The sequence below is a fragment of the Bos indicus x Bos taurus genome, chromosome 10, assembly GCF_003369695.1.
Source record: "Bos indicus x Bos taurus breed Angus x Brahman F1 hybrid chromosome 10, Bos_hybrid_MaternalHap_v2.0, whole genome shotgun sequence".
Taxonomy (NCBI): domain Eukaryota; kingdom Metazoa; phylum Chordata; class Mammalia; order Artiodactyla; family Bovidae; genus Bos; species Bos indicus x Bos taurus.
In genome coordinates, this window is record NC_040085.1 from 47804502 (window position 1) to 47819455 (window position 14954).

Below are 14954 nucleotides of genomic sequence, written 5' to 3' on the forward strand. Positions count from 1 at the left end.
GAGGGTTTCCTTTTCTTCACACCCTGTCCAGCACTTAACTGTTTCTAGACTAATGGTGATGACTATCATCATTGTGACTGATGTGAAGTAATACCTCATTGTAGTTATAGTGATGTTGAGCATCTTTTCATGTGCTTTTTGGCCATCTGTATGTCTTCTTTTGAGAAATGCCTCTTTATGTCTTCTGATTGAAATTCTCTGCAAGAGATTTCTGTGTATTTACCCATTTTTTATTTATTTATTTTTTTTTGGTGTTAAACTGCATGAACTGTTTATACATTTTGGAGGTAAACCCCTTGTTAGTAACATTGTTTCCAAATATTTTCTCCCATTCTGTGGGTTGTCTTTTCATTTTGTTTATGGTTTCCTTTGCTGTGCAAAGTCTTTTAAGTTTAATTAGGTCTGAGTTTTGTTTTTATTTTCATTACTCTAGGAGTTGAATCAAAAGACCTTGCTGTGGTTTATGTCAAAGAGTGTTCTGTATATTTTTTCCTTTAAAAGTTTTATGGTATCTGGTCTTATATTTAGGTCTTTAATCCATTTTAAGTTTACTTTCGTGTAAGGTATTAAAAGAATATTCTAACTTCATTTTTTTTTTAACATGTAGCTGTCTGGTTTTCCCAGCATCACTGATTTGAGAGACTGTCTTTTCTCCATGGTATATTCCTGCCTCCCTTGTTGTAGATTAATTGTTTGCAGGTGCAAGGTTTATTTCTGGGCTTTCTGTCCTAGTCCATTGACCTGTATTTCTGTTTTGGGGCAATTACCGTACTTTGATGACTAAAGCTTTGTAGTGCAACCTGAAGTCAGGTAGTCTGACTCCCCCAGTTCCATTTTTATTTCTCAGGATTATGTTGGCTTCAGGATGTTTTGTGTTTCCATACAAACTGAAAATTTTTTTCTAGGTCAGTGAAAAATGCCATTGATAATTTGACAGGGATTGCATTGGATGTGTAAATTCCCTTGGGTTGTTTGGTCATTTTAACAATATAAGTTCCTCCAATCCAAGGTTATGGTATGTCTGTGTATCTGTTTGTGTCATCTGTGATTTCTTTCATCATTACCTCATAGTTTTCAGAGTGCAGGTCTTTTGCCTCCTTAGGTGAATTTATTCATAGGTATTTTATTCTTTTTGATATGATGGTAAATGCAATAGTTTCCTTAATTTCTCTATTTTTCTGTTTTTAGTGTATAGAAATGCAAGAGATTTCTATGTATTAACTTTATAACTTACAATGTAATTGATTCATTGATGAGCTCTAGTAGTTTTCTGATAGCATCTTTAGGGTTTTTTATGTGTAGTGTGTCATCTGCAAACAATAACAGTTTACTTCTTTTCCAGTTTGGATTCCTTCTGTTTCTTTTTCTTCTTTGATTGCATGGCTAGAATTTACAAAAGTATATTGAATAAAAGTGATGAGAGTGAACATTCTTTTCTTGTTGATCTTATTGGAAATGCTTTCAGTTTTTCACTGTTGAGATTGATACTTGCTGTGGATTTGTCATATATGGCCTTTATTATGTTGAGGTAGGTTCCCTCTGTGCTCACTCTCTGAGCAATTTTTATCATAAATGAGTGTTGAATATTGTCAAAAGCTTTTTTATGCAACTATTGAGATGGTCATATATACAGTTTTTTTATTCTTCAGCTTTTTAGTGTGGTGTATCACATCGATTAACATATGTTGAAGAATCCTTGTATCCCTAGGTTAAATCCCACCTGATCATGGTGTTTGATATTTTTAATGTGTTATCGGATGTGGTTTGCTAGTATTTTGTTGACAATTTTTGTATCTATATTCATCAGAGATATTGACCTGTAATTTTCTCTTTTTGTGTGTGTTATCTTTGGGATTGTGATGGCCTCATAGAATGAATTTGAGAGTGTTCCTTCTTCTGTAGTTTTATGGAAGAATTTCAGAAGCACAGGTATTACCTCTTCTCTAAATATTTTCTAGAATTCACCTATGAAGCCATCTGGTCTTGGACTTTGATTTGTTGGAATATTTTTAATCACAGTTTCAATTTCAGTAACTTGTAGTTGGTCTGTTCATATTTTCTATTTCTTCCTGGTTTGGTCTTGGAAGGTTCTACTTTTCTAAGAATCTGTCTTTTCTAGGTTATCCATTTTATTTGCATACAGTTGCTTGTAGTTGTCTCTTGACTGAGTCCCTGGTGTCTCAGACTGTAAAGAGTCTGCCTGTGATGCAGAAGACCCGAGTTCAGTTCCTGGGTTGGGAAGATGCCCTGGAGAAGGGAATGACATATTCCAGTATTCTTGCCTGGAGAATTCCATGGACAGAGGAGCCTGGTGGACTACAGTCCAAGGAAGGGGTCACAAAGAGTCGGACGCAGCTGAGCGACTAACTCTAACCATCCAGCTAGTAGTCTCTTACCAAGTTTGTCTTTTCAAAGAACCAGCTTTTAGTTTCATCAGTCTTTTCTTTTGTTACCCTCATCTCCATTTCTGCTCTGATGTTTATGATTTCTGTCCTATTAACTTTGAGTTTCATCTGTTCTTTTTTAGTTGCTTTAGGTCTAGTGTTGGATTGTTTATTTTGGATTTTTCTTGTTTCCTGAGGTAAGATTGTATTACTGTAGACTTCTCTCTTGAAACTGTTTTTGCTGTGTCCCATAGATTTTGGATTGGGGTTTCATTTTCATTTATCTCTAAAATGTTTTGATTTTGATTTCTTCAGTGATGCATAAGTTGTTTAGTACCATATAGTTTAGTCTCCGTGTGTTTGTTTTTTGTAGTTTTCTTCTTAGAGTTGATTCTTGGTTTTTTTTTTTTGGCAGGGCTGGATCTTCATTGCTGGGCATGGGCTTTCTCTAGTTGTGGCGAGTGGGAGCTACTCTCTAGTTTTGGTGCATGAACTTCTCATTGTGGCCGCTTCTCTTGTTGCAAAGCATGGGCTCTAGGGTGCACGGGCTTCAGTAGTTGTGGCACACAGGCTCGAGAGCATGAAGGCTTCAGTAGTTGTGCCTCGTGGGCTCTAGAGCCCAGGCTTGGTAGTTGTGACACATGGGCTTGTTGCCCCTAGCATGTGGAATCCTTCTGGACCTGGAGTTGAGCCTGTGTTCTCTGCATAGGTAGGTGGATTCCTAACCACTGGACCACCAGGGACATCCCTTGTAGTTGATTTCTAATCTCATAGCATTGTGGTCAGAAAATATGCTTGATAATGATTTTAAGTTTCTTAAATTTAGCTTCTTTTGTTGCTCAGCATATGATCTATCCTGGAGAATATTCCTTGTGCAGTTGAGAAGAACATATATTCTGCTTTCAAATGGAATGCTCTATAAATATCAGTTAAGCCTGTCTGGACTAATGTGTCATTAAGGTCTGTGTTTCGTTACTGGTTTTCTTTCTGGATGATCTGTCTGTTCATGTAAGTGGGGTGTTGACACATTATCAACTGGGGGAGTTTTGCAGAGACTAACTCCTGTGGCCAGCGATTTGTTATGTAAGTAAATATTGAAACACTAGCGTTTAAGTAAATATCAACAACTCTTTTTGCACTTGATGTATTTATTTGAAATTCTGTACGTGTCTCACTAAAGCATTCTAATACTTTGTTACAGCATGATAGGAAGTATAGCAGCACCTCTGTGCAGGGAAATAGAATATCTGTTACACACATACTGCGTGTCACCGGGCTTTCTCCTGGAAGAGCAGACCCTACACTTTCTGGCAGTATTTGCTTAGTCCTGTGGGTATTATTTCCTCTGGAATGTGTTCTTTTATTTTACTTGATAACAAAGTGGATCTTTGTAGGGAGCTCTTTTAGAAATGCCCCAGAAGGACCAGATGCAAGACCACCACTACATTCACCAGAATTCTCAGTTACTGATTGTCGAGCTACTGCTAACAGAAGTTGCCAGTAAGTCCTTTTACTCTGTGCATTAAGGCTATCATAAAATCTAACTGTATTGTATAAGTCACAGTTACTCAAATAGAAGCCCACTTGCTTACACCATTTTTGAGTTTTCTGGAGGATATTGAAGTTTGCCAGATACTGATCAGATCAATCAGCTCCTTCCATGTATTTAATTATACTCTAATTCTCAAGTGGGCTTGGTTATCCAATGTCCAGTCCTCCTGTCTTCCTTTCCTGTAGATTTTATGGAGGAGTCAGGAACAGTTGTCACCATGCAGACTCGTGTCTTTCCATATAAGAAAAATCACTTCTCCCTTCTGTAAGAATGCCATTTCTCCTCTGTGTAGATTTTAGATTTCTCCTTTAACTGGCTTGGTCGACCCGTGATTCTCTCCTGTAGTCCCACAAGCTCTGGTTTTGTTTTTTAACCACATTCTAGATGTGGACACACTGTTGCCATAATTATATTGGTAAATTATAGTGCCATGGACTAAGATAAGGTTGTACGACCAATAAATAATACTGTTTCTTGCAGGTTTTTTTTCCTTCACTTGTGTAAATCTCAAGGTTTCAAATATATTCAGTTTCACTTCTGCTAACTGTCCTGACCAAAATTTCATATTTTGTAAGTTTCTGGGATTACAGGTTTTGAATTTGAGCTGTTTTCTCCACTTTGCATTGCCTCAGCAAGTGATAGCTCTTGTTTAGGTATATAAATTTTGGTAGAAAATAATCCAGAAGAGGTTTAACTCTTACATTAGGATTTATCTGATCTTTCTTTAAATTAGCTTCCTTGAGGTATAATTGCCATATAAAACTGTAAGATATTTAAAGTGTATATCATGGTGACTTGATAAATATTTACATTGTAAAAAGATTCCCCATCTATAGTTAGTTAACACATCTATCACTTCACATATTTTTTATGAGAATTTTTAAGTTCTACTCTCTTCAGAAATTTCATTTATACAATGAAGTGTTTTCAACTACAGTCACCATGTTTTATGTTAGAGCCTCAGATCTTATTTGTCATAGAGCTGGAAGTTCATACCATTTTACCAACTTTTCCTATTTCTCCCACCCACCAGTCTCTGCCAACTACTTTCCAACTTTCTGTTTCAATGAGTTTGACATTTTAAGATTCCACGTGTTACCAGGCAGTATTTGTCTTTCTTTGATCAGCTCATTTCATTTAGCATAAAATGCTCAAGATCCATCTGTGTTGTCACAAATGGCAGGATTTCATTATTTTATGATTTTATGGCTGAATTATATTCCACTTTATATAGCTCTACCACGTTTCGTTTATTCATCTGTTGATGGACAGTTAGGTTGTTTCCATATTTTTGCTATTGTGAGTAATGCCACAATGAACACGGGAGTGCATATACCGTGTTAAGATCCTGTTTTCATTTCCTTTGGATATATACCTGGAAGTGGGATTGCTGGAACATATGGTAGTTCTGTCTTTAATTTTTTGAGGAATCTCCATTGGCTATATCAATGGCTATACCATTGGCTTTGCTTTTCTACCCACAGTGACAAGAGTTCCCTTCTCCACATACCCACCAACTATTATCTCTTTTTTGATGATAGCCATTATTACAGATATCTCTTTGTGGTTTTGATTTGTATTCCCTGATGTTTAGTGGTGCATTGAGTACCTTTTCTTGTCCCTGTTGGCCATTTGTATATCTTCTTTGGAAAAAACATCTATTCAGATCCTCTGCCCATTTTTTAATCAGATTTTTTTTGTTCTTTTCTGTTGAGTTTTGTGTCATTTTTATATATTTTAGACATTAACTCCTATCAGATACAGAATTTGCAAATGTTTCTGCCATTCCATAGGTTGCCTTTTCATTTTGTTGATGATTTCCTTGTCTGTAGTCTTCCCTGGTAGCTCAGATGGTAAAGAATCTCCCTCCAATGCAGGAGACCTGGGTTCAACCCCTGGGTTGGGAAGATCCCCTGGAGAAGGAAATGGCAACCCACTCCAGTATTCTTGCCTGGAGAATCCCATGGACAGAGGAGCCTGGCGGGCTACAGTCCATAGGATCACAGAATGACACAACTGAGTGACTTTAACTTCATTTTCTTATCTATACAGAAGCTTTTTAGTTTGATGTAATCCTGTTTGTTTATTTTGCTTTTGATGTCAAATCCAAAAATTCATTGCCAAGGCTGATTTAGAGGAACTTATTCTCTTCTTTTGTAGGAGTTTTATGGTTTCAGTTTCATTAATTTTTTTAAAGAGTCAGCCTTTTGCCTCATTTATATTGTCTATTAGTTTTCTGTTTTCAATTCCATTTATTTCTGCTCTATTTACTCCCTTCTGCTTCCTTTCTATGGGTTTCTGAAGTGTAGTAGCTTAGATTATTGATTTGAGACGTTTCCTACAATGCTGCTGCTAAGTCACTTCAGTTGTGTCCGACTCTGTGCAACCCCTTGGACGGCAACCCACCAGGCTCCCCTGTCCCTGGGATTCCCCAGGCAAGAACACTGGAGTGGGTTGCCATTTCCTTCTCCAGTGCATGAAAGTGAAAGTGAAGTCGCTCAGTCCTGTCTGACTCAGCGACCCCATGGACTGCAGCCCACCAGGCTCCTCCATCCATGGGATTTTCCAGGCATGCCCCTATAAATGCATTTTACTGTATGTATACATTTGGTGCTATAAATTTCCCTCAAAGCTGTTTCAGTTGCACCTCACAAGTTTCAGTGTTGTTTTCATTTTCATTATCTTTGATGTTTTCATTTTCTTGAGCCTTTTTCTGACCAATGGATTACTTAAAACTGTTATGTAGTCCCTAAATGTCCAGAAATTTTTCTTTAAAAATAAGTTACTTATAGTTTGATTTCATTGTTATCAGAGAACATGCCCAATATGATTTTATTTCCTTTAAATTTGTTCTGTGGACATTTGAAAAGAATATGTTTTCTGCTACTTTGGGTGAAATGTTCTAGAAATATGTTTAAATGTCTAAAATTTCTATAAATGCCAATTAGATTCTATTGATTGATTGTGCTGTTGAATTCTCCTATGTCCTTGCTGATTTTCTGTCTAGTTGTTCCATCAGTTGTTGAGAGAGGATTGTTGATGACTCTAACCATAATTGTGGGCTTGTGTTTCTCCTTAAGGTTTTTTTTTTTAATTGAGGCAAAATTCATGTAACATAAAAGTGACTGTTTTAAAGCAGCATTTAGTACATTCAGAATATTGTGCAACCACCATCTCTGTCTAGTTCCAAAACATTTTCATTACCCCAAAAGGATACCTTGCATTAAGCAATTACCACTCTTTCCATGTTTTCCAAGACCCTGGCAACTACTAATTTGCTTCCTGTCTTTATGAATTTCACTATTCTGAATATAAGTGGGATCATGCAATATGTGACCTTTTGCATTGTGATTTCTTTCCCTTAGAATAATATTCTGGAGTTTCATCTGTTTTGTAGCATGTGTCAATAATTAATCCACCCCCCACTTTTTTTTTTGGCTGAATAATAGTCCAGTGTATGGATATACAACATTTTGTCTATCCATTCAATAGTATATGTTTCTACCCTTTTTTTTTTTTTTTTTTACTATTGTGAATGTTACTGCTATGAACATTTGTGTACAAGTTTTGTTTGAGTATCTTTTTCAGATCCCTTTGGGTGAATACCTAGCCCTGGTATTGTTGGGTCACATGGTAATTCTGTGTTTAGTTTTCTGAGGAACTTCCCAGCTGTTTTTGATAGAGGCTGGACCACTGTACTCTATTACTGCCTATGTAGGAGAGTTCCAATTCCTCCACATCCTTGCCAGCACTTGTTATACTGTGTCATATTATAACATAAAAAGAGCTGAAGCTAAAACATTTCTAGAAGAAAACATGAGAAGGTCATTATGAACTTGGAAATAGCAAAGATTAAAAATTTTTAGGATAAAGGCATGAGCCATAAAAAGTTTATAAGTAGGCGTCATCAAAATGAATAATTTCCTAACATTGTTAGGAAAATGAAAATGCAAGCCACTGTTGGGAGAAAACATTCCATATACATGCATCTTACAAATAACTTTTATCCAGAATATGTAAAGAACACTCAATAAGTTGACAACAGAATATAAAAAACCCAAGTTTTTTTTTTTTTTTTTTAAACAAACCGGAAGTTTCAGCACTTTGTTTTGATCATGTTGCACGGCTTGTAGGGTCTTAACTTCTGACCAGGGATTGAACCCGCACCATCAGCAGTGAAAGCATGGAATCCTAACCACTGAACCACTGGGGAACTCCAAAAGTTTGAACACTTTATAAAATAAGATATATGAATGTTTATAACAATTAATAGTATTATTTGTAATATTATCAGCTATATTAAAACAACATTGTCTTAGATACACAGTTTCGTCAATGAGGAAGAAATAGATACTGTGTAAAATATCAAAACTTATTTCATTTGAGTCCTTAATTATTAACTGCAGGAACACATGTATACCTGTGGTGGATTCATTTTGATATTTGGCAAAACTAATACAATTATATAAAGTTTAAAAAAAAAAAAAAAAGATTGTAAAATGTGTCCAGTTCTTTTAAAGAAACATCTTAATAAAATTCTCTTATAGATACCTAATGTCAAATAACCCCCAAAGCATTAAGAATAAAATGATGAATGAAGGCTAACAGGCATATATGAACAAATGGGAAGCAGGTAGGCAGCGTTATTACTAGGTACGTGGAACAGCAAATGAATCCCAGGTATCACAGAGAAAAGGTATAATCATTAAGGGACGTATAATGAACATTTTATCTCCCATGTAACATTGTTGTACTGAAGTACGTAACTGTTATATCTCCAAAGAAAATTTATTGGAAAGGGGAAACGGTGTTTAAACACCACTAGAACTTAATAACAAATATTTTAACTTACTAACTGAAAATCTGTAAACATTCAATTATTATTGGTTGAAGAGGATATTTGCAGACAATTTAGAGGAGGAAATTATGACATCAAAATCTATTAGGCAATTAAAAAAATTTTGTTTGTTTATTTTTGGCTGTTGTCTTTGTTGCTGTGTGTGGGCTTTCCCTAGTTGCAGTGTGCAGGCTTCTCACTGCAGTGGCTTCTCGTTGCGGAGCACAAGCTTTAGGATGCGCAGGCTTCTGTAGTCGTGCTGCACAGGCTTAGTCGCCCTGTGGCATGTAGAATCTTCTCAGGCCAGGGATTGAACCTGTGTCCCCTGCATTGGCAGGTGGATTCCTTATTTTTTTTTTTTTTCTTATTTTTTAATTTAAAAAATTTTTCATTCAAGTATAGTTGACTTACAATGTTTCAGGTGCACAGCAAGTTGATTCAGTTGTATATATACAAATATATTAATTTTTGAAATTATTTTCCATTATAGGTTATTACGAGATACTATCGTTCTCTGTGCTATAAAGTAAACTTTTGTTGCTTGTTGCATATGTTTTTTAATTAGAAATATAGCATTCTACTGATATTAAGTCAAACAAGTGGAATCAAAATGTCATACATTTTTTCATTAGGCAAAAATTCATGTTTTCTAAAATATGTTATACATATTATTTCTATATAGGTATACAAAACTTTTCTACTATGCTTGATAAGGCTGGAGAAAGAAAATTTTTTAAAAGATGAAGAAATTGGAAAACAGAGTAAATGGGAGCACTGAATATGAAATAGAAAAAGTGAAACTAGATGAAAGGAAAAGATCATCATACAGCCATTAAACATGGCTGTTCATTAGAAATACATCTGGAGCTCTGGAGAAAAAAGCAGCACCTGGGCTTTCTGTTTTTCAAAAACTCCCAAGATAATTCTGATATGCATCTGGAATTTTAAAAGTGATTACAAGTTTTTCTATTAAATTGTACTTTTGGTGATACAGAGTTCTATATTATTTTTCTGTTGACCAATCATGATACAATGGCAGTAAGTGAGTAATAGTTACATAATCACAATAGTAAAAGATGTTTATCAGTTTTCACAGTCAATAGCCAGACAAAAATAAAAGATAATTACAATTTCAAGTCATAATGGGAACATGATTAACCTAACAATATAAAATAATTACATACAATCTGGGGGGTCAAGCAGAGTGATGTGGTAAGTGGAAGTGCCTCCATGCACACATTTTCATCTGGCCAGCCAGTCTGTGTCTTTTGGTTGGTGCATTTGATCCTATTACCATTTTCTTAACTGTCTGGGTTAATTTTCTGTAGGTCTTTCCTTCTGTTGTGTTTCCTGCCTAGAGAAGTTCCTTTAGCATTTGTTGTAAAGCTGGTTTGGTGGTGCTGAATTCTCTTCACTTTTGCTTGTCTGGAAAGTTTTTTATTTCTTCATCAAATCTGAATGAGAGTCTTTCTGGGTATTCTTGGCTGCAGGTTCTTCTCTATCCTCACTTTAAATATGTCATGCCCTTCCCTTCTAGCTTGTAGAGTTTCTGTTGAGAAATCAGCTGATAGCTTGATGGGAGTTCCTTTGTACGTTATTTGTTGTTTTTCCCTTGTTGCTTTTAATATTTTATCTTTGTCTTTCATTTTTGTCACTTTGATTACTGTGTGTCTTGCTGTGCTCCTCCTTGGGTTTATCCTGCCTAGGACTCTGTGCTTCCTGGACTTGTTTGACTATTTCCTTTCCCATGTTAGGCAAGTTTTCAGCTCTTAATCTCTTCAAATATTTTCTCAGATCCTTTCTCTCTCTCTTCTCCTTCTGGGTGCATTTAATGTTGTCCCAGAGGTCTCTTAGGCTGTCTTCATTTCTTTTCATTCTTTTTTCTATATTCTGTTCTGTGGCAGTGATTTCTACCGTTATGTCCTCCAGGTCATTTATCTGTTCTTCTGCCTCAGTTACTCTATTGATTCCTTCTAGTGTATTATTCATCTCTGTTCTTTAATTCTTGTAGGTCTTTAGTAAACATTTCTTGCATCTTCTCCATTGTTTTCCTGAGATCCTGTATCATCTTCAGTATCATTATTCTGAATTGCTTTTCTGGAAGGTTGCCTATCTCCACTTCATTTACTTGTTTTTCTTGGGTTTTATCTTGTCCTTTCATCTAGGACATAACTTTCTGCTTTTTTATCATGATTAACTTTCTATAATGTAGCTTTTGTTCTAGCCAGCTATGAGACTGGATCTTCTTGCTGCTTCTGTCTGCCCTCTGATGGAGTAAGCTAAGAGGCTTGTGTAAGCTTCTTGATGGGAGGGACTGGCGATGGGAAAAACTGGGACTTACTCTGGTGGGCAGGGCCTTGCTCAGTAAAGTTTAATGCAATTATCTGCTGATGGGTGGGGTTGCACTCCCTCCCTGGTAGTTGTTTGGCCTGACCCAGCCCTGGATTAATGGTGACCTCCAAGTGGGCTTATGCCAAGTGGGACCTTCCTGGACTGCTGCTGCCAGTGCCCCCCTCCAGTGGAGCCCCTGCTGACCCACCGTCTGCAGGAGACCCTCCAGTACTAGCAAGTAGTTTTGTTTGTGTCTCCTGTGGGGTCGCTGCTCCTTTCCTCTGGGTCCTGGTGCACATTCCAGGACTGGAATCTGTTTCCTGCAGTCCCATGGAAGGCTTACAGTCAAATCCCACTGGCCTTCAAGGTCAGAGTCCTGTGGATTCCCAGTCCCTTTGTCAGATCTCCAGGCTGGGAAGCCTGACGTGGGGTCCAAACCTTCACAACAGTGTGAGAAACCTCTTTGGTATTATTGTTCTCCAGCAGGTAGGGGGTTGATTTTATCATGAATGCACCCCTCCTGCCATCTCGATGCAGCTTCTTCTTTGTCTTTGGACATGGGGTATCTTTTTTTGGTGGGTCCCAGCATCCTCCTGTTGATGGCTATTCAACAGCTAGTTGTGATTTTGGTACTCTTGCAGAAGGAGACAAGCACATGTCCTTCTACTCCACCATCTTGAACTGGAAGCCAGCAGGTGGATTCTTAACCACTGGAGCACCAGAGAAATCCACAGGCAATTATTAAGTGAGAAATACTGGGAAAATTGTGTAGGCAGCCAACTCAATAACTGAGAAAAACATTATAAATCAAGTATGAGGGAAGAATATGGAAGGAAATAATAAAGATACAAGTAGAAGTAAACTAAAAATCAGGAGAACACATAGCATTTTTAAATCTAGTTGCTTAATATTTGAAGGGGAAAAGGGTCTGTGAAGAGAAAAGATTAGGAAAATAATGAAAGATTACTCAGTTGTGTCCTAAAAAAATGAAATTTTCAGTGGTGCAATTTTCTGAATTAAAAATGCAATGATTTCAAAAGATGTAGGAAAAAAAAGACAAGATTATTAAAGCCATTTTCCTCTATCAGAAGATTTGTGTGCCCTGTTTCACATCCTGTCAGCAGGCCCTCTGATTTGTGACCACTGTGGGGAACAGTTGTGAGGGCTTAGACTGACCCCTTGCTGAGAGCTTCCTAACATGTCGGGGTGGGGACAGGGAGGTGACACCCTTTGGGGGCATCCCTCAGCCAGCAGTGGACAGGAATTGAGAGATAATGCTTCTCTACCTCTAGCAGGCTTTTGGGAAGGTCCTGAAAGGCACCCCATGCCTTCCTCACAAGGTCCTGGCAGAGTGAAGCCTCAGTTGTCCAAGGTGGTGACCAGTTCAATGATGCACCCTTGTGTTGGCTTCTCTTCCTTCACTTCTGCTTGTCCCTCACCTCTGCTTCCTGAGATTACCTCCATGATAAAATATCTGTATACAAGTCCTTGTTTAAGGCTGTTTTTCAATGGAGAACCCAGACCAAGACATCTCCAAAGAGTTTCTAGACTCAGAGTAGTTCTATAGCAAATTAATCCAAACTTTCGGAGAACAGCTATTCCTCAAACCACATATTGGGTTTTAGAATATCGAAAATTATTCAGTTCATATTATATAACTATATAATCCAGATCCAGACACATCAAAGACTATATGAACACTTTCCTAGTTCAAAAAATATAATGAATGGTGTTTTGTTTTGCCAAAATCTTTCCTGTTCTTTAGCCAGATGTCTTCACCATTGGATTAAACTAAAATTGGTATGGGATATGGATGCCAGGAAATGTCAAGAATTCATTTGGTTCAGTATGTACTGAATCTCTTTGTGCAAGGTATTATTATAAGCTCTGGAGGAATTCAAAGCTAACTGACACAGCATGTCTGCCTTTAATGAGTCTCTGACTTCTATGCAATAGATGGCAAATAAACACAAACTTTTTATTATAAAAAACACTATGTGTCCAGCATCCCAAAGGAAAATAAGATATGCCTTCTATGAATTTTAGTGAGATGGGGTGTATATTTATGGAATAAAATTAAATGATGAAAAATTAAATGGTATAAGACCCCTGAAAGAGGTAAGAGTGATTAGAGAGAACTAAGAAAAAGATAAGATTTGAAAAGAGGATTGTGTGTGTATGTTAGACACTCAGTCGTGTCCAACTCTGTGACCCTATGGACTATAGCCCGCCAGGCTCCTCTGTCCCTGGAATTCTCCAGGCAAGAATACTGGAGTGGGTTGTCATTCCCTTCTCCAGGGGATCTTTCTGACCCAAGGATTGAACCTGGGTCTCATGCATTGCAGGCTAATTCTTTACCATCTAAGCTACCAGGGAATAGAGAAGACTATGAAAAAGAATTTGGAAAGATAGGGATAAATGAAGAAAAAGAGATTGAATGATCAATATAATTAACAAAGTTGCTGTAACTGATACTTGCAGATTGGCTCACTTAAAACCCATTCTGCCATTTCCAGAAGGAAATGGCAACCCACTCCAGTATTAATCCCATGGACAGAGGAGCTTGGCAGGCTACATAAAGTCCATGGGGTTGAAAGAGTTGGACACAACCTAGCAACTACACAACCAACAACAACACTGTAATAGAGTATTTCATAAAGGAATCAGGATCTGGTGGGCCTCTGAGATATTGTTTTCTGAATTCTATTTTTGTTCTCCTGGATGTGTTACTGATGTGATGCCTGTTAATACAGGGATACACTAGTTATTTGGGAAAAGCCTTTGGCAGCTTGTCAGGTCCCTAGCTATTTTGAATAGCTATTTGCATAATAATAAATACATTTTCTGTCTCAAAAAAACCCCATTCCTACCCTTACTACATCCTACCCTGTTGTAAATTCATTTGTCTTGCTTTATTGCAAAGAGAAATGTAGTTAAAACTACATTTATCTCTTACTAGAATTCTTCATATGAACTAGGTTATCTCCAATAGCCATCACCCTCACTTCAAGGTGTGAAGATGGAAGATGAGATAGTAGTCGGTCACCATAGACAGAGTTACCATGAGACTTGAGCAGTAGGATGAGAGCTTGGTTCCCTGGCCTTCCTGGAAGTTCTGTATGTCTCTGATGGCCTGTAGTAAATCCCTTATAGTTTGTTGTAATCTGTACCCTTGGCCACATGGGTGTTAAGGCAATATTTTGAAGATACTGGCCTACCTGGAACTTGTATTAGAATTGAGCAAAGTTGGTTAGATTAGCAAATGATTTAAAATTTACAACAGTCCTAATTCAGTAGATCAATGATAAAGCAAATATGGGTGATCCCTGTAAAATTTTTGGTTTTGAAATCTTTCATAATAATGTTGGGAAAATATAAACCTTGTAGGAAAGGACTTTTAACTGCTTCAAGTAAATTTGAATTTCTCTAAGCTTCTGATTCTCATTGCTAGATTATTGTTCTGAAAAATATTTATCAATGATTTGAACACAAGGTTCTAGAATGATTCATAGTTGGTACTATGGATTAAACTAAAATTATATAGTTGACAGATTTAATAAACTCACATATACAAATTTTTATACAGCTCTTTTCAAAGTTAATGTGTTAATTCTGAATACAGAAATAAGATGGTAAATATGTATTAGTTAAAATTTAAATAATCAGCAATCCAAAGGTAACATCTACTTTATTAGTTTTTAAAGGATGGGAAAAGTGTTACCTTGAAAAGGTTTAAGTTTTCAGTTTTATTTCTTATTGTAACATTAAGCTTAACCAAACTCTATCTGACCCTATCTTTATAAATCTACTGTAAAGAAACAATTACTGAATTAACTTTTACAGGTTAATT

At 36.8% G+C, this 14954-nt stretch overlaps 1 protein-coding gene across 5 annotated transcripts in view; it reads left to right on the forward strand.

Annotated features, from left to right (window-relative positions):
• Positions 1–14954, forward strand: part of MNS1 (meiosis specific nuclear structural 1) — a 174454-nt gene that overhangs the window by 147534 nt on the left and 11966 nt on the right. The window lies entirely within an intron of this gene.